This window comes from Gorilla gorilla, chromosome 10 (assembly GCF_029281585.2).
Source record: "Gorilla gorilla gorilla isolate KB3781 chromosome 10, NHGRI_mGorGor1-v2.1_pri, whole genome shotgun sequence".
Lineage (NCBI taxonomy): Eukaryota > Metazoa > Chordata > Mammalia > Primates > Hominidae > Gorilla > Gorilla gorilla.
This window is the reverse complement of record NC_073234.2, coordinates 113854148-113874837: the sequence shown is the minus strand read 5'-3', so window position 1 is coordinate 113874837 and position 20690 is coordinate 113854148. Positions and strand designations below refer to the sequence as shown.

The 20690-nt window shown below is 40.7% G+C and overlaps 1 long non-coding RNA gene across 6 annotated transcripts in view; it reads left to right on the top strand.

Moving 5' to 3' along the window:
• Positions 1-20690, top strand: part of LOC109029097 (uncharacterized) — a 163673-nt gene that overhangs the window by 53094 nt on the left and 89889 nt on the right. For 4 of the 6 annotated variants that reach the window (XR_010129399.1, XR_010129400.1, XR_010129397.1 and 1 more), the window contains exon 3: positions 3888-3975. The exons of the other annotated variants lie outside the window; for them this stretch is intronic. This is a non-coding gene — a long non-coding RNA (uncharacterized lncRNA). The remainder of the gene's footprint in view (positions 1-3887; positions 3976-20690) is intronic. 6 annotated transcript variants of the gene reach the window in all.

Sequence of the window (20690 nt, the reverse complement as noted above, 5' to 3'; positions counted from 1 at the left end):
TAATGTTTTGTTCTTCAGAATAATGTTTGGAGATTGGCAAAATGTTGATTATTGTTGAAGATGAGTGACAGGTCCATAGCGGCCATTAATCTATTTTCTCTATGCTTATGTATGTTTGAAAATTTCCATAATAAAAGAGTTAAATTCTACAAAGAGTTAAATTTAAAAAAAGGACAAAACTTGTTTTAGGTTTTTGTTAGAAACCCCTTTTCAGGCCGGGTGTGGTGGCTCACACCTGTAATCCTAGCACTTTGGGAGGCCGAGGCAGGCAGATCACTTGAGGTCAGGAGTTTGAGACCAGCCTGGCCAACATGGTGAAACCCCATCTCTACTAAAAATATAAAAATTAGCTAAGTGTGGTGGCGCATGCCTGTACTCCCAGCTACTCGGGAGGCTGAGGCAGGGGAATCACTTGAACCTTAGAGGCAGAGGTTGCAGTGAGCTGAGATCACATCGCTGCACTCTGGCCTGGACAACAGAGCGAGACTCTGTCTCAAAAAAAAAAAAAAAAGGCTTGAAGAGAATGATTGACAGAAGATTTTCTGGAATGAGACAACCACCCAGAGGCTGGGAGAGGTTGGGAAGGGAGAAGAGGCAATACAGATAGGCAGGTCTGTGCAAAGAAGAGCTTCTGGGAGGTGAAATTAGCTGAGTGAAAAGTGAGAAAAGGCTGGAGCCAGGGGAGAGGGGAGGGTCCCTGGATGCAGGACGTGCTGTGCCAGGATGTGACTGGTGAGTGAGGAAACCTGGTGTCTGTGGGACAGGAGCCCCCATGGGCTGCTTACTTTCTGCTCAGCCACGTCGGGGTTTTCTCTCAGTCATTCTCCCCAGGCTCCCGAGGGCACTTCAGATTTTCTTAGGTGAGGAGTTGGGGGTTGATGGGAGACAAGAGCTTGGAATATTTCTTTGAGAAAATTAGGAGAAATATTGTATTCCCGCATACAATAGTTGTATTGTTAAGTGTGTGTGTGTATGTGTGTGTGTGTGTGTGTGTGTGTGTAAGAGAGAGAAACATCTTCCCACAGAGGAATTATACTGCCTTTCCTGGGAGGTACTAATACCTTCAGTGTGGCTGGTACCAGGAGACCCGACTGTGCAGTAAGAATGAAGTAGGGAGCGTGATGCATTATAGGAAATTAAGCCAACTAGTTTATTCCTGTTCAAAATGTTTGTTTTTGTTTTGCTTGAAATAAATTAGTTGTAAATAGAAGTCTAAATAAAACACAACTCCAGGAAAGAATGAAATCTCACAATGGTGCAACCAATGCTTAATAATTTCCTGCTTGTCCCCAAATGGACCAGTTGCAGAAGGATTGGGGGAGATTTCATCTTACAACATGTTATGACAGAGAAGGAAGGGTTAAGAAATCATTCCATCTCATTGCCACATGTCTGGTGTACTTACAATAACTAGAGATTTTCTGGGATGTCCTCAATTCAAATATTCTGTTATGTTGACTTATGTACATTCCTACTTGTCAGATTGCAGCTCCCAAGTTCTGTTCAGAAGGTAGAGTTGGCATAGAAATTCAGTAGCAGATTCCTAGCTGGTGTTCTCAACCCGACTCCTCTCTTCTATTAGAAGATGTTATCTATTAGATATTATCATTTATTTTTGTTTAAACAAAACAAAACGCTTATATGTGCCAATGCTTACAGAAACTCTGTAAGTTACAGAAATTTTGATAGTTCTCTATTATACATTGCAACAAGCCCAGACTTTTTTTTTCTAGCATTAGAGAGTTTGTCCTACTTAGGTAACTTTCTTTCTCCTGCTTCCTGGACACCCACCTTTTGTGCCAATCAAGTAGCTCTGTTCTCTTTTCCCTGCAACTGCCCTATTCATTCCTATCTGCTTTGCTTCCTTTCTATGTCTAAGCTTCTCTCCTGGGATGCTTTCCTCCTTTCTTTACTTATTAGAACTAAACTCACTTGTAAAATCTTAGCTGGAGTCTGACATCAAGCGAAACAAAGCACAGTACAGAGCTCATAGAGAATAGAAGATCTTTGTTCTTAAAGGGCCGTAGATGAGCCACTGCAAATGTGATCAGTATATTGAATGTACTGGCCTTGGGTGCTGTGTTAGTCTGCATTCTCCAGAGAAACAGAACAAGAGGAGTTCTATCAAGAGACTTACTATAAAGAATTAGCTCACATGATTATGGAGACAGAGAAGTCCCAAGATCTGCAGTCAGCAAGCTGGAGACCCAGGAGAGATGGTAATGTATTTCCAGTCCAAGTTTGAAGACCTGAGAACCAGGAGCACTGGTAGTGTAAGTTCTAGTCTGAGTCCAAGTCCAAAGGCAGGAGAAGACTGACTTTGCAGCTTGAAGACAGGCAGAGAACTAATTATTATTATTATTTTTCTCAACTTTTTATTCTACTAAGATCTTCAACAGATTGGATGAAGCCCACCCAAAGCAATCTGCTTTACTACCCTACTACCCTACTAATTTAATTTTATTTTTTGAGATGGAGTCTTGCTCTGTCACCCAGGCTGGAGTGCAGTGGCACGATCTCTATCTGCTCACTGCAACTTCCGCCTCCCAGGTTCAATCGATTCTCCTGCCTCACCCTCCTGAGTAGCTGGGATTACAGGCATGCACCAGCACGCCAGGAAAATTTTTGTAATTTTAGTAGAGATGGGGTTTCACCATGTTGGCCAGGCTGATACCAAATTCCTGACCTCAGGTGATCTGCCTGCCTCAGCCTCCCAAAGTGCTGGGATTACAGGTGTGAGCCACCGCACCCGGCCTAATTCAAATGTTATTTTCACCTCGAAACACCCTCACAGACACACCAGAAATAATGTTTAATCTGGGCACTCCATGGCCCAGTCATGTTGACACAACAATTAACCATCGCATTGGCTGAGTGCGGTGACTCACGCCTGTAATCCCAGCATTTTATGAGGATGAGGTGGGTGGATCACCTGAGGTCAGGAGTTTGAGACCAGCCTGGCCAACATGATAAAACCCCATCTCTCCTAAAAATACAAAATTAGCCAGGTGTGGTGGTGCATGCCTGTAATCCCAGCTACTCGGGAGGCTGAGGCAGGAGAATCACTTGAATCTGAGAGGCAGAGGTTGCAGTGAGCTGAGATTGCACCATTGCATTCAAGCCTAGGCGACAAGACCAAAACTCCGTCTCAAAAACAAACAATCAAAAACAATGAAAAAACAAAATTAACCATCACAGGTGCTATTCCGGCAGGAAACCATTGTATTCTTTGTCACCATTGCCTTCTAATAAAATCCTCAAACTTCATTCCAACATCCTGGATGGTGTCTCAGGCAGAGCCGTTTGTTTTTCTGGACATTAGGGATCAGGATAGTTTCAGCTATTATAAATTTCAGCCTGATATGAATAAAAACTTTAATCACATCTCTAATTAAAAGGCTCTCCTTCCTTATTCTCCCAGAGGCTTGAAGTAGGAAAGGAGGAGGTAAGATCTGCCTTTTTCTTCCATTCTCCACCTCTTGTCTCACTTTCTAGATGCTCTGGGGTTAGCCAGGTAGGAAGGGCTAGAAGTTAAGAGCTATATATATGTATATTTTTTAACCTAGCCAGTCCTAGTCTCCAAAAACCTCCTGTGTAGCAAACATCCAAATACTGATAATTTTCCAATAAGGGGTTTTGTGGGTTCTTTGGAGACTCTCTGTTGGAGACCTCTGATAGCGCAAAATTTCCTGATATGGTGAGGTCCTCTCTTGCTGCCCTCTTATGACATGCCCTCATCCCTACTTCAGCAGTTTACAGTATGTCACCTCTTTCTGTCTGGACACTGGTCAGCAGCCTTCTTGGGTGGGGTCTCTGCAGCATCTGCTCTGCATTTTGCCTCACTAAGCTCTGAAAGTGTGATGCTCTCTCTTTCTTCTTCATTATAGACAGCGCCAGCCAGCCTCTCCGTCTTGGACTTTTCTAGGGGAGAATCAGGCACCAGTCTCTGCACTTCCCGAACTCAAGGGAACACAGGTCAGTCCTCTGTGGTAGGCAGAATAATTGTGTCTCACAGATGTCCACACCCTGATCTCTGGAACCTGTGAATATGTTACCTTACCTGGCAAAAGGGGCTTTGCAGATGTGATTGAGGTTATGGACCTTGAGTGGGGGAGATTATCCTGGATTATCTATGTGGCCCCAGTCTAATTAACTCACCACAGGAGTCCTTAAAAGTGGGGCACCTTTTTAGATGGCTATAGTCAGGGAGAGAGATGTGACTACAGAAAAAGGGCAGAGACATATGACATGAGAAATACGTTCCCCACCATTGCTGACTTGAAGATGGAGGAAGACAGCCACAGGCCAAGTCAGTGAATAGCCTCTAGGAGCTGATAATGGCCCTGAGCTACAGCCAACAAGAAAGCATGTATCTCGGCCAGGTGTGGTGGCTCATGCCTGTAATCCCAGCACTTTGGGAGGCCAAGGCGCGTGGATCCCTTGAGGTCAGGAGTTCGAGACCAGCCTGACCAACATGGTGAAACTCTGTCTCAACTAAAAATACAAAAATTAGCCAGGCGAGGTGGCAGGCACCTGTAATCTCAGCTACTTGGGAGGCTGAGGCAGGAAAATCGCTTGAACCCAGGAGGTGAAGTTTGCAATGAGCCAAGATTGCGCCATTGCACTCCAGCCTGGGCAACAGAGTGAGACTCTGTCTTAAAAAAAAAAAAAAAAAAAAAAAAAAAAAAAGAGAAAACATGTATCTCAATCCCACAACTGCAAGTAATTGAATTTTGCCAACAACCTAACTGATCAGGAGACAGATTATTCCATAGAGCTTCTAGAAGTCCGCTTAGTTTGCTGACACCTTGATTTTAGATTCCTACTAGAGATTTAGATTTAGAGATTCCTACTAGATTTCTGTTCTACAGATATACATTTGTGTTGTTTTAAGCCACTAAATTTGTGGCAATTTTTTAATGGCAGCAATAGAAAACTAATGTACTCTCAGATTTTCTCACTGGGTCTACCAGTTCTGCCTTTTAGTAAGCAGGCAGGTAAGAGGATGGTGAGATGGTGTTCTTTTTTTGGCAGGGACTGTCTGCTTCCATTCTCTACCATTGCTTCTCTTGCGACTCCTCCTGCATGGTTTCGGAAGGCAACAGAATGTTTTCCTTTTTCTTTTCTTTTCTTTTTTTCTTTTTGAGATGGAGTCTCACTCTTGTCGCCCAGGCTGGAGTGCAGTGGTGCGATTTTGGCTCACTGCAACCTCCGTCTCCCGGGTTCAAGTGATCCTCCTGCCTCAGCCTCCCGAATAGCTGGGATTACAGTCATGTGTCACCATGCCAACTAATTTTTGTATTTTTAGTAGAGATGGGGTTTCACCATATTGGCTAGGCTAGTCTCAAACTCTTGACCTGAGGTGATCCACCCGCCTGGCCTCCCAAAGTGCTGGGACTGTAATCATGCCTATGGGTGTGAGCCACTGCCCCCGGCCAACAGCATGTTTTTCTATACCACGGATTGACAACTTCGTTGTCCTCACTCTTTCTTATATATAGGCTCTAGGCTGGAGGTGGATTTCTTGATGTGTCCAGATCTTACTCTCTTAGTCACAATGTAGAGGCAGGAAAAGTCTCATTTAGCATTGTTGGACACGTTTCACAAATCTTTGTCCCTTGTTGTGTGTTTCAGTGCAAGCACATGTAGACCATTTTTAAGCATTTCCGTTCCTCACCAGCTACCTGAATTCCCTCTGCCTGCATGAGGTCTGCTTGATGGAACTCCTGTTACTGATTGTCCTCTGCATTTTAGTGAACACACCTCTGATGTTGGACTACGCACTGTTGGTTCTGTTGCCTGTCTGAAATTAATTTTATTTAATCAAAATAAAAACTTTAATCACATCTCTAATTATAAACCTCTCCTCCCATATTCTCCCAGAGGCTTGAAGTAGGAAAGGAGGAGGTAAGATCTGCCTTTTTCTTCCACTCTCCACCCTTTTTTGTTTGTTGGTTTGTTTTTGAGACTGAGTTTTGCTCTTATTGCCCAGGCTGGAGTGCAATGGTGTGATCTTGGCTCACTGCAACCTCTGCCTCCCGGGTTCAAGCAATTCTCCTGCCTCGTCTCCCTAGTAGCTGGGATTACAGGCACCCACCACCACGCCTGGCTCATTTTTTTTGTATTTTTAGTAGAGACAGGGTTTCGCCATGTTGGCCAGGCTGGTTGTGAACTCCTGACCTCAGGTGATCCACCCGCCTCAGCCTCCCAAAGTGCTGGGATTACAGGCATGAGCCATCATGCCCAGCCCCACTCTCTACCTCTTGTCTCACTTGCTAGATGCTCTGGGATTAGCTAGGTAGGAGGAGCTAGAAGTTGAGAGCTATTTTTTTTTCTTTCTTTCTTTTTATTTTTAACCTAGCCAGTCCTACTCTGCAAAAACCTCCTGTGCAGCAAACATCCAATGGACCAAGTCAGCTCCTTCAGCACATAGCCAGCAGGACATCATGGCTTATGTCTGAGCCTTCCAGAGCACAAACAGAGCCTCAGGTTTGCAAGGATGGAAGGCACCCTAAAGATCAGTTGTTTCACTGCTTCTCTTCTCCCGCTCTTTGAACTTGAATCCTCCCTCTTCATTGGTCTTCCAGGATACACATATGGCAGATCCTTAGGGGATCTCAGTACTTATTTTTAAAAAAAATATATAAATGAGTTTTTTTAATGATTAAAATTTTTTTTTCTTTTTCTTTTTTAATTTTTAAAAATTTTCCATAAGTTATTGGAATACAGGTGGTATTTGCTTATGTGACTAAGTTCTCTTTTCAAATTTTTTTTGAGATGGAATTTCACTCTTGTTGCCCAGGCCAGAGTGCAATGGTGTGGTCTCGGCTCACCGCAACCTCTGCCTCCCGGGTTCAAGTGATTCTTCTGCCTCAGCCTCCTGAGTAGCTGGGATTACAGGCATCCGCCACCACACCTGGCTAATTTTTGTATTTTTAGTAGAGACGGAGTTTCACCATGTTGGCCAGGCTGGTCTCAAACTCCTGACCCCAGGTGATCTGCCTACCTTGGCCTCCCAAAGTGCTGGGATTACAGGCGTGAGCCACCGCGCCCGGCCATGAGTAAATTCTTTAGGGTGATTTGTGTGATTTTGGTGCACCCATCACCCAAACAGTATACACTGCACCATACTGGTAGTCTTTTATCCCTCACCCCTCTCTGTCTTCCCACAAGTCGTCAAAGTCCATTGTATCATTCTTATGCCTTTGCATCCTCATAGCTTAGCTCCCACATATCGGTGAGAACTTACGATGTTTGGTTTTCCATTCCCGAGTTACTTCACTTAAAGTATTAGTCTCCAGTCTCATCCAGGTCACTGCAAATGCTGTTAATTCATTCCTTTTTATGGCTGCATAGTATTCCATCATATATATATATATATATATATATATATATATATATATATATATATATATATATACACACCACAGTTTCTTTATCCACTCATCGATTGATGGGCATTTGGGGTGGTTCCAAGATTTTGCAGTTGTAAATTGTACTGCTATAAACATGCGTGTGCAAGTATCTTTTTCGAATAATGATTTCTTCTCTGGTGGCACCTTATTCTGTTATGGAGATTTTCTCTGAGTTCTTTTGAGGGCAGGGAACAAATCTTAACCATTGCGTCAACATCAGCCCCAACTCAGAGCCTGAAGCCTTGCAGGAACTCAGTGAATGAATGAGTGAATGAATGAATGCATATTTTTGAGTCCCAAACTGGCTTCCCTGTAGTTTCCATAAGGTAGTCCTTGGGTAATTCAGAATGATTTAAATCCCCTCTCTACAGCATCACCTTTAACTATAAAAAGCTATCCTGTCCTAATTAAGTGTTTCATTCTGATTTGATATATTTTCAAACCCTTAAATGATATTCCCACACATCAGTTACAACCTTTTCTGTTTTAGTTATATAATCACCTCCTAAAGAATGTTCTGCTTTCTGGAAGACATTCGGCTTGAGGGTGGGGTGGAAGTGATTGTGTAACTATTGCAAAAGCCTGTGGTTTGAATCTTTCCAAAAGTCTTATCTCAGCAGCCCAGACGCAGTACTCTGCCAATAGTCACAGCTTCTCTGTTTCCCATTGTGTCATCTGCAGACAGCCCTGACGAGGGCTGAGAGCTCATATGGAAAGTGTCATGGTGTGTTTTAAGTGTAACAGAATATCAAATGGGACTTTTCATGGTGTCTTGAAATTTTATCTGAATCCCCAAAGTTGAGAGCAAAAGGTGATAATTATCCCCAGATTTCTGAATAGGATATTAGCACAGACATATCCATGCAGAAATTATGAAGCGACAGCAAAACTAGTATGGTGATTACCAACCTCAGTCATATCCTCCAGCTGAAAAGGAGGAAGGGGATTAGAAAGTGGCCTTGGGGTAGGGATAGTGTCATGGCATTTCCTGTTCTCTTCCTCTGGGGAAACTCTTGAGAGAGTTCAGGGCTACTGTGGTGTCCTGGGATTGGAGTAGAGTGGAGAAGGAGAGATTATGAAGGAGTGGGTTTGTGTCTTCTGGCATTTAGGGACATAAATGAATGGAAACTAGGGTTTGCTTCCTGCCTGGTGAGTCTGGAATTTGGGTGGGGGGTGTTGGTTGAAACCACCAGGGAATCCTAAATGAGAGGGTCATAGTGGAACCTGTTTACACTGCCAGAATTTGTAGTGGTGAGGGCATGTGTTTCCGAGGCGCTACAATGGAAAACAGCTGGCCTTGAATCAGAAGTGCTGCCTGTGGGGTGAAGGGACTCCAGCAATGAGCTGTTATATGCTGTACTTCTGAGCAGGAGCTGAGAAATTTGCAAGAAACTTCTGGGAGAAGGCTGGGCATGGTGGCTCATGCCTGTAATCCCAGCACTTTGGGAGGCCAAGGTGGGTGGTCACTTGAGGTCAGGAGTTTGAGACCAGCCTGGCCAACATGACAAAACCCTATCTCTACTAAAAATACAAAAGTTAGCTGGGCGTGATGGTGCATGTCTGTAATCCCAGCTACTTGGGAGGCTGAGGCAGGAGAATCTCTTGAACCTGGGAGGAGGAGGTTGCAGTGAGCTGAGATTGCACCACTGTACTCCAGCCTGGGCAACAGAAGGAGACTCTGACTCAAAAAAAAAAAAAAAAAAAAAAAGAAACTTCTGGGAGAAGTGGGAGAGTGCACTGACTTTGAAGGGAGTTTTTCAGCCAGGTGGTCCCCACAGAGAGCCTTCAAAAGTCCCACAAATGCTTCCCATTGGAGAGAGCCAGCATGTGGGCTCCTCCTACTGCAAGGCCATGGTATACTGTATTACAAGAGCATCTGCCACAAAGATATATTTGCCCTTCTTCCCTTAATCCTCCTGCTCCCTGACTGGAACCTGGAGAGCCCAGACACAGCAGAGCAAGAGGGAGCCATGTGAAAGAGTTGGAAGAAGAGCAGACAGTTCCTCCTTCCCATGCTGAAGGTCACCACACCAGGCCGAGACTGCACTGAGTACACGATTGAAGTATTTTTTTTTCTTTCTTTCTTTTTTTTTTTTTTTTTTCGGGGACAGGGTCTCATTCAATTGCCCAGGCTGGAGTGCAGTGGTCTGATCGTAGCTCACTATAACCTCAAACTCCTAGGCTCAAGAGATCCTTCTGCCTCAGCCTCCTGAGTGGCTAGGACTGCAAGAATGCACCACCATACCAAGTTAATTTTAAATTTTTTGTAGTGATGGGGTCTTGCTGTGTTGCCCAGGCTGGTGTTGGACTCCTGGCCTCAAGCAATCCCCCTACCCTGGCCTGCCAAAGCACTGGGAATACACACGTGAGCCACGGTGCCTGGCCTGAAGTTTTTAATAGAAATGTTTAATGAGTTTTCATTCTTGAAAGTAATTTCAAAATCTATGAGATAAGCCCGAGATATTGCCCAGAGCTGGGGAAGGATGCTGCAATGTATCATATTCTGAAGGGGCTATCAGAGAAACATGAAACTGTTTTCTGTTTGTACACTAATGAGCTTAGCTCATTTGATAAACTTAATAAGTAAACAATAATTTTAGGTAAATTCCAGAGAGGCTAGTCCCGAGGAATAGGTGGGCAACACACTATTGTCTAGAACTTTGGTATTATAGACTTGTTTTTAAAGTTTTTGATATTGTTATTTAATTTTTTTAAAGTAATAATAACCTTTATTGACCGGTCACTATGTGCAGGCACTCTGACAAAGTGCATTGCAATATTCTTTCATTTAATTTTAACAATTCTGCAATACAGGAATTTTATCTTTATTCTACAAAAATAAGGAAATTGTATGTCAGAGAAGTTAACCAACTTGTGCAATACAATGATGCTAATAAATAGCAGAGATAGGGTTTAAAAAGTTTTTATTTTGAATAATTTTATGATTACAGAAAAGTTGCAAAAATAGTACAGTGAGTCCCATATATTCTTCCTTCAGCTTCTCCTAATGTTCACTTCTTACATAGCCATAATATAACTACTAAAACTAGGAAAGTAAGTAACATTGATACTTTTTTTTTTTTTTGAGACAGTCTCTTCCAGACAGAGTCTGTCGCCCAGGCTGGAGTACAGTAGCGTGATCTCAGCTCACTGCAACCTCTGCCTCCCGGGTTCAAGCAATTCTCCTGCCTCGGCCTCCCTAGTAGCTGGGATTACACGCTCTTACCACCACTCCCAGCTAATTTTTGTAGTCTTAGTAGAGACAGGGTTTCACCATGTTGGCCTGGCTGGTCTCGAACTCCTGACCTCAGGTGATCAACCCGCCTCAGCCTCCCAAAGTGCTAGGATTACAGGCATGAGCCACTGCGCCTGGCTGATACAATATTATTAACCAATCTATAGACCTTATTCAAATTTTGAGGTTCCTCAATTTTCCTAACGAATGTTCTTTTTGTGGTCAGAATCCAACCTTTGGTCCCACATTACATTTAGTTGTCATGTTTTCATAGTTTCCTCCTAAATCTTTCTTTGCATCATTAAATTTTAAGATTGGGAAGGACATTAAAGGTCTTCTAGATGAATCATCCTGTGGCTTCTCAAATACCCTCCATCAAAATCCCTGCTGTTCATTATTCGCACGAAGACACTGCCAGTGGTGGTCTGACCTAAATGGGGCCACCTCCATTAGAAGGTCCACATTTGCTTTCTTAAAGCTTCCACCTATTGGTTCTGGTCCTTACCTTATATTTGCCATTTAGAACAAGGCCAATTTCCCTTCTATATGATAGCTTTCAAATATATGAAGACCATTATATTTATACTCCCACTGGAACCCCACCCTCCTCTCCTGCCACCAAATCTTTTCTTCTTTACAATGGGCATCTTTAATTCTATCAACTGTTCCCCATATGTTATGGGTTTAAGTCCTTCTGCTTAAAACTACGGGCTTTGCCCTAAAATAGCTTCAAACTAGTCTGGGCCGTTGTACCCTGAACTAGCTCCAGTTTGTATACATAGATGTAGATGTGGGTCTGTCTACAGCCAACCCTTGAACAATGTGGGAGTTAGGGTTGCTGACCCTGGAGAATTGAACATTTTTAAATTACTTTTGACTCCCCCATATCTTAACTACGAATAGCTCACTGTTTACCAGAAGCCTTACTGATGACATAAACAGTCGAATCACACATATTTTGTGTGTATATATATATATATCATACTGCATTCTTACAATAAAGTAAGATAGAGAAAAGAAAATGTTATTAAGAAACTCATAAGGGCTGGGCGTGATGGCTCATGCCTGTAATCCCAGTTCTTTGGGAGGCTGAGGCGGGCAGATCATTTGAGGTCAAGAGTTCAAGACCAGCCTGGCCAACATGGCAAAACCTCATCTCTACTAAAAATACAAAAATTAGCCGGGTGTGGTGGCACATGCCTGTAATCCCAGCTGCTTGGGAGGCTGAGGCAGGAGAATTGCTTGAACCTGAGAGGTGGAGATTGCAGTGAACCGAAATCACACCACTGCACTCCAGGCTGGGCAATAGTGCGAGACTCTGTCTCAAAAAAGAAAAAAAAAAGTAAAAGAAACTCATAAGGAAGAGAAAATATATTTACTATTCATCAAGTGGAAGTGGATCATCATAAAAGTCTTCATTCTTGTCATCTTCATATTGAGTAGGCTGAGGAGGAGGAGAGGAGAGGTTGGTCTTGCTGTCTCCGGGATGACAGGCAGAAGAAAATTTCTAGCCTTGCTCTAGCCTGCCCTCCCTGTAAATAAGACTTCATGAGATATGCAATTGTAAGATTGCCCCTGCTTTTTGACACTGCCAAATTCAGAGAGAATCCAAAAATCCAGATTCTATAGCAAGTCCTTTCTGTCATTTTCATGCTGACATTCCCCATGGTTCCCAACAGCCTGCATTCTCTCCCACTGCAACTGGTAATAAATCCAACTTGTTCAATGTGCTACAGGTTACGTGCAGTGTACAAGGGTTCCCTTTCCCTCTCTTCTCACCAAGACTTGTTATCTTTCAGCTTTTTGGTAATAGCCTCTCTAAAAGATGGTATCTCATTTTTTAATTTGCATTTTCCTAATGATAATGATGTTGAGCAATTTTTCATGAACGTTTTAGCTGTTTTTAAGTTTTCTTTCGAGAAATGTCTGTTCAGGTCTTTTGCCCATTTTTAAATTGGATTATTGGTTTCTTTGCTATTGAGTTGTTTGAGTTCTTTCTATATTTTGGATATTAACCCCTTATCAGATGTATGATTTGCAAATATTTTCTCCCACTCTATGGGTTGTCTCTTCACTTTGTTAATTGTTTCCTTTGCAGTGCAGAAGCTTTTTAATTTTGTGCAACCTCATTTGTCTATTTTTCCTTTTGTTACCTGTGCTTTTGGCATCATATCCAAAAAAATCATTGCCCAGACTGATATCATGGAGATTTTCCCCTATGTTTTCTTCCAGTAGTTTTACAGTTTCAGGTCTTATATATAAGCCTTTATTTCATTTAGAGTTGATTTTTGTATTTAGTGTGAGATAAGATTCCAATTGTATTCTTCTGCATGTGGATATCCAGTTTTTCCAACACCATTTCTTGAAGAGACTGTCCTTTTCCCATTGTGTGTTCTTGGCAACTTTGTCAAAAATCAATTGACTATGAAGTGTGGGTTTTATTTCTGGGCTTTCTATTCTGTTCCATTGTTTGAGGTATCTTTTTTTACATCAGTACCATGCTGTTTTAATTACAATCACTTTATATCATATTTTAAAATCAGGGAGTGGGATGCCTCTAGATTGGTTCTCTTCGTTCCAGATTGTTTTGGCTTTCAGAGTCTTTTGTAATTCTATATGGATTTAAAGGATTTTTCTTTCTATTTCTGTGAAAATGTAATGGAATTTTGATAAGGATTGTGCTGAATCTAAAGAATGCTTTGGGAAATATAGACATTTTAATATTAATTCTTCCAATCTGTGAACATGGAGTATCTTTCAATTTATTCGTGTTTTCTTCAATTTCTTTTTCATCAGTGTTTTGTAGTTTTCAGCATATAGGTCTTCCACCTCCTTGGTTAAATTTATGCCCAAGTATTTTATTTTTCTGTTGCTATTGTAAATGGGAATATTTTCTTAATTTAATTTTTGGATAGTTTGTTATTGATGTGTAGAAACACTACTGATTTTTGTGTGTTGAGTTTGTATCTTACAACTTTATTAAATTCATTTATCTGTTCCAACAGCTTTTTTGATGGCATCTTTAGGATTTTCTATATATAAGATTATGTTGCCAGCAAACAGATACAATTTCACTTCTTCCTTTCCTATTAGGATTCCTTTTATTTCTTTTTCTTGCCTAATTGCTCTGGCTAGGACTTCCAGTACTATGTTGAAAAGAAGTGGTGGAAATGGTCATCCTTTTCTTGTCCCTGATCTTGGAGGAAAAAGGTTTCAATTTTTCACTGTTATTTTATTTTATTTTTTAAAAAGTTTTCTAACCACTAAGTATGATGTTAGTTAGCTATGAGTTCTCCCATATGGCCTTTATTGAGTTGAGGTACATTTTCTCTATACCTAATCGGCTGAGAGTTTTTTTTATCATAAAAGAGGTTGAAATTTGCCAAATGCCTTTTTTTTTGCATCTGTTAAAATGATATGTTATATATTCTTTACTTTGTTAATATGGAATATCACATTTATTAATTTGCATATGTTTAATCATCCTTGCATCTCAGGGATAAATCCCATTTGTCATGGTGAATGATTCTTGTAATGTGTTGTTAAATTTGGTTTGCTAATATTTTGTTGAGAATTTTTGCAACAATGTTCATCAGGAATATTGGCCTGTAATTTTCTTTTTTTGTAGTGTGCTTGTTTGGCTTTAATTTCAATAATATATTTTATTTTCCCCATTATATCTAAAATATTATCATTTCCAAATGTTGTCAATATTAAAGTATTATTGAGATTTAGCACCTTCTTTTTTGTTTCATACTAAACCATATCTCATTTGAGACTAGGCACATTTCAAGTTGACCCTTGAACAATATGGGGCTGGGGTGCTGACCCCTCACATAGTTGAATATTCATGTATAACTTTTGACTATCCCAAACCTAACTACTAGTAGCCTGCTGTTGACCAGAAGCCTTACTGCTAACATACTGTTGATTCACACATATTTTGTATGTTATATGTATTATATACCATAATTCTTACAATAAAAAAGCTAGAGAAAAAAGAAATGTTATTAAAAATTATAAAGAAGATTATATGTATTCTTCATAAGTGGAAGTACATCATCATAAAGGTCTTCATCCTCATCCTTTTCATGTTGAGGAGGCTGAGGAGGAGGAGAAAGAGGAGAGGTTGGTCTTGCTGTCTCAGAGGTGGCAGAGGCAGAAAAAAATCCGTGTATAGATGGACCTGCACAGTTTAAACCTGTGTTGTTCAAGGGTCTACTGTATTCAGTAGTTACATTTGGCTCCTGTATTGAACAGCACAGATCTAGAATCTATTGCTTTAGTTCTCCTGCTGATTTAGCAAATAATAAGCCGGGCACGGTAGCTCATGCCTGTAATCCCAGCACTTTGGAAGGCTGAGGTGGGCGAATCACTTGAGGTCAGGAGTTTGAGACCAGGCTGGACAACATGGTGAAACCCTGTCTCTACTAAAAATACAAAAAATTAGCTGAACATGGTGGCATGTTCCTGTAATCCGCCCCCCTACTCGAGAGGCTGAGGCAGGAGAATCACTTGAACCCGGGAGGCGGAGGTTGCAGTGAGTTGAGATCATGCCACTGTACTCTAACCTGGGCAACGAGCAAGACTCCGTCTCAATAAATAAATAAATAAATAAAATAATTTTTGGCTGGGTGTGATGGCTCACTTCTGTAATCCTAGCACTTTGGGAAGCTGAGGCAGGAGGATCGCTTGAGGCCAGAAGTTTGAGACCAGCCTGGGCAACATAATAAGACCCCATCTTTAGAAAAAAATTAAGAAATTAGCTGGGCATGGTGGCGTGTATCTATAGTCCCAGCTACTCAGGGGGCTGAAGTGGGAGGATACTTTGAGCCCAGGAGGTTGAGGCTACTGTGAGCTGCAATCACATCACTGCACCCCAGCCTGGGCAACAGAGTAAAAACCTGTTTCAAAAAATATATTTTTATAATAATGTAGCATTATTATATGTGATATAATAATAAATGCTAGGACATGGGAGTGGGCAAAGGGAAATAAATACTACAAAATTAATATAAACATTTAAAAAACCTTACATGTGCTTAGAAATGAGAAAAAAGGAAAGAGAAGCAACAATTTAAATAATTTACGGTTTAAAGTAGAAATTAAAAATCACAATTATAGAGTATTTGGAAAACATGGAATATGAGAACATCATAAGGGATGAGGCTGAAGGTGTGTTCAGAAGCAAATTGATTATTATTATATTTCTTTTTTTCTGGCATGAAGTCTCGCTCTGTCACCCAGGCTGGAGTGCAGTGCACGATCTTGGCTCGCTGCAACCTCCACCTCCTGGGTTCAAGTGATTCTCCTGCCTCAGTGTCCTTTGTAGCTGGGATTACAAGTGCATGCCACCATGCCCACATAATTTATATATTTTTAGTAGAGACGGAGTTTCACCATGTTGGCCAGGCTGGTCTCGAACTCCTGACCTCAAGTGATCCACCCACCTTGGCCTCCCAAAGTGCTGGGATTACAGGTGTGAGCCACCGCCCCCAGCTGGAATTCATTATTTAACAAGCAAGGACTCAACCTGAGAAAAACAAACTGAACCAACCTAAGGAGAGCAGTAGTAAGAATGAAATATTAAATTAACAGAAATTGCTGAAAACAGAAGCACTGCAGAGTTGATATTAATGCAAGAGAAGACTCTGAGAAACCAATGTCTTTAAGAAAATCTTGGGAAAAATAGAAGAGAAAAAACAAAAAATTAAAAATGAGGTAAAATTTTAGGCATAGAAAAGGTTAAACTTTTATATAAAAAAGTTCTTTTCTGTGAGAATTATTGAAATGTATGTGGGTGAGTAACAGGAAGTCTGGAGTTTGTTTTAAATCACAGTGCTGTGCTTAAAAAAGTAATAGGGAAATAGGCGAAGGAGTATTGGCGAAAATGATGATTACTTTTGAAGCTGGTAATGGGTGCTTGGGTGTTCATTATACTATTCTAACCACTTATATGTATGCTTAAGCGTTTCTGCTATGGTTTGAATGTGGTTTGTTTGTCGTCACCAAAACTCATGTTGAAATTTTGTCCCTTGGGTGGCAATGTTTGGAGGTGGGCCTATTGGAAAGTGTTTGATTCATGGGGTGGCTTCCTCATGAATGGCTTGGTTTCCTTTTCAAGGTAGTGAGTGAGTTCTCACACAGGTGAGACTGATTAGTTTTTAGTTCCCACTGGAATGGATTAGTTCCTGAGAGAGTGGGTTGTTATAAAGCTAGGATGTCCTTCAGGTTTGTGTCTTCACATGTTTGCTTCCCTTTTGACCTTCTTCACCATGTTACAATGCAGCACTGAAAGCCTTGCCAGAAGCTATGCCCTTGAACTGTCCAGCCTGCAGAACCATGAGCAAAATAAACCTCTTTTCAAGTTACCCACTCTCAAGTATTTCGTTATAGCAACACAAACAGACTAAGACAATTTCCATAATTAAATAATTTAGAAGAGAATGTTACGCTTGACTTAATGCTAATACATTTGAAAATCTCCCCAATGAAGTAGATAGTTTTCTGAGAAAACATATTAATAAAATTGACTCAAGAAGCGACAATCTGAATAGAAAAACAACCCTGAAAGAAATTATAAAATAATTACTTCACAGAGCGATTCCCAGATCTAATTATTTTGTTTCTTCAAGAAACATATAAATTTTATGCTCTGTTAATTACATAGAAATAAATGATAACAACAAATTCATTCTATACAGTTAGCACAGCCTCACCATTTGGACCTGATATATAAAAAACAAAAATATCAAACTATAGAACAATTTATGTGCAAATACATATGAGAAATTTGTAATGGAAAAAAATAGGAAAATTAAACTCAATTATATTCAGTTAATCAATCTCTACTTAACTGATTCACCAGATTAAGAAAAGTTCATCATTTTGTCTATAAAACATTGACTTCTGTCCACAGAAGGATGAATCCTTATGGCTAATTTGCCCTCATGTTCCCTGGCAGTTCAGTTCCTATAATAATAGGTTTCCAAACAAGTTTATGTCAATTGTATTTGTTAATATATTTATGGAATCTAATTAAATATTTATGTAAACTGATGAAATACGAACACGGAAAAAGAATTGTTTCTATGAAAACTAAATTGAATGTATCAGATGAACTCAATACAAGTGATCCATTAAAAATTAAATTAGGTGAGAATGAGACAACTGTAAAATTTGGGAAGAAGTCGCAAAACTCTAGAATCCTGTACATTTTTTTTTTTTTTTTTTTCTGAGACAGAGTCTTGCTCTGTCACCCAGGCTGGAGTGCAGTGGCATGATCTCGGCTCACTGCAACCTCCGCCTCCCAGGTTCAAGCAATTCTCCTGCCTCAGCCTCCTGAGTGGCTGAGACTACAGGCGCGTGCCACCATACATGACTAATTTTTTGTATGTTTAGTAGAGACGGGGTTTCACCATGTTAGCCAGGATGGTCTCGATCTCTTGACCTCGTGATCCACCTGCCTCAGCCTCCCAAAGAGCTGAGATTATAGACATAAGCCACCACGCCCAGCGAATCCTGTACTTATTTTAAGAGCAAGTTGAAATTATTTTCTTTAAAGAAGCTAAATCAAAATAACAATGCATTAGGGGTTTCATTTAGGTAAGAAAGATTATATAGAATTCTAATTAGGAAACTGATACTCAAAGAAAAGTTATTAGTTAGTTTCAAAACTAGTTAGGACAATGCTAGTTTTGGTTATACTAGACAAACCCCTAAATCTCAATGGCTTAATACAATTAGCACTTTTCTTAGTTACATCAAATCTAAAATGGGTTCCTGGTGGATAGGCATCAGGCTGCTTCTACCTTTTGGCTCTGACGTTTTCAACATATGGCTTCCAAGGTGGCCATGCTCTAATGCATTAAGCCACAGAAGGAAAGAAAGCACGAAGTCTACCATGTCGAAGTTCTCATGGGTGGGTCAAGCCTAGGAAGTGATCACATCACTTGGGTTCACATTTCAAGGGCTATAACTTAGGCACATGGTTATAGCTAACTGCAGGCAAGATGGGGAATGTGGTTTCACCATGTGCCCAGGAAGAAGTGGAAACAGAGAAGAATACAGGTTGAACATTCCTTTATTTATTTATTTTTTTGAGATGAAATTTTGCTCTTGTTGTCCAGCTGTAGTGCAATGGTGCAGTCTTGGCTCACTGCAACCTCCGCCTCTGAGGTTCAAGCAATTCTCCTGCCTCAGCCTCCCAAGTAGCTGGGATTACAGGGGCCCACAACTATGTCTGGCTAATTTTTGTATTTTTAGTAGAGATAGGATTTCACCATGTAGGCCAGGCTGGTCTCGAGCTCCTGACCTCAGGTAATCTGCACACCTTGGCCTCCCAAATTGCTGGGATTAGAGGTGTAACCACTGCGCTTGGTCAGGTTGAGCATTTCTAATCTGAAAATTTGAAATCTGAAGTGCTCCAAAATTTGAAATCTTTGAGTGTCAACATGATGATACAAATGGAAAATTCCATGCATAAGTACTTAACATAAACTTTGTTTCATACACAACGTTATTTAAAATATTGTATAAAATTACCATCAGGTTATGTGTGTAAAGTATACACATAGATTAAAAGAAGGAGGTCATGCGCTTCAATATTTTTATTTAGCAAGAAATAAGGATTGTCTTTGTGTCAGCATTTATAGCAAGAAATATAAACTAAGCTTGTGTTTAGGCTGGGGTCCCATCATCAAGGTATGCCATTATATGTTTGCAGATATTCCAATATCCAAAAAGTTCCAAAATCCAAAATTTTGGAATTTTGGTCCCAAGCATTTTGGATAAGAGATACTCAATCTGTAATAATCCTTCCCCCAACTTGGCAAATCAATGTTGTCTTACATGTTTTAAGTTAGAACAAAATTTTTGAAGTACGTGTATTTTTAATGGTTCCTCACTTTGTCAAGCATCTTTCAGAGCAGAGTGTTATAGTATAGTGAATAAAAGCATGGCTTCTGGAGCCAGAATTCTCGAGTTCAAATCCCAGCTCTTCTAGATGTTAAGCTTTGTACAAATTATTTAACCTTTCTGTGCCTTAATTTTCTTATCTCTAAAATGGGGATGGTAATAGTTTTAGGGGTGTTAACATCTATAAAACTTAGAATAGTGTCTAGACACATGGTAATTACTCAGTAAAAATGTTAGCTATTGTTATTATTATTCTTTTTTTGAGACGGAGTCTCACTTGGTCACCCAGGCTGGAGTGCAGTGGCATGATCTCGGCTCACTGCAACCTCCACCTCCCAGGTTCAAGGGATTCTTCTGCCTCAGCCTCCCGAGTAGCTGGGATTACAGGCATGTGCCACATTGCCCGGCTAGTTTTTGTATTTTTAGTACAGACGGGGTTTCACCATATTGGCCAGGCTGGTCTTGAACTCCTGACCTCGTGATCCGCCCGCCTTGGCCTTCCAAAGTGTTAGGATTACAGGCGTGAGCCACCGTGCCCGGCCGCTATTGTTATTATTTTTATTTTTTGAGGCAAGCTCTCACTCTGTTGCCCAGGCTGTAGTGCAGTGGCACAATCATAGCCCTCTGTAACCTCCAACTCTTGGGTTCAAGTGATTATCCTCCTTCAGCCTCCGAAGGAGCTAGGACTACAGGTGCACAGTACCACACCTGGATAATTTTGAAATTTTTTTGTAGAGATGGGGTCTTACTATGTTGCCCAGGCTTGTCTTGAATTCCTGGCCTCAAGCAATTCTCTCACTTCAGCCTCCCCAAGTGCTGGGATTACAAGTGTGAGCCACCAGCCCCAGCCTAATGAAAGCTTCTATTAAACTTTGAAAAAATCGGTGTCTTAGAGGTACTACTGAATATGATGTAGATGAAAAAGAAAAAAACACAACAAAACCCAAAAGCCAAACCTTACTCAAACTAGCTTAATAATAAAGGATAATTCCTGGCACATATAAGGATGATATTAAAAATATTTAACAGCCACTACAGCATAGGTATTAACCAATTAGAGTAGGCATCTGAGTAATAAGAATGATGTGAATATAAATCATTCTGTTATAAAGATACATGCACAT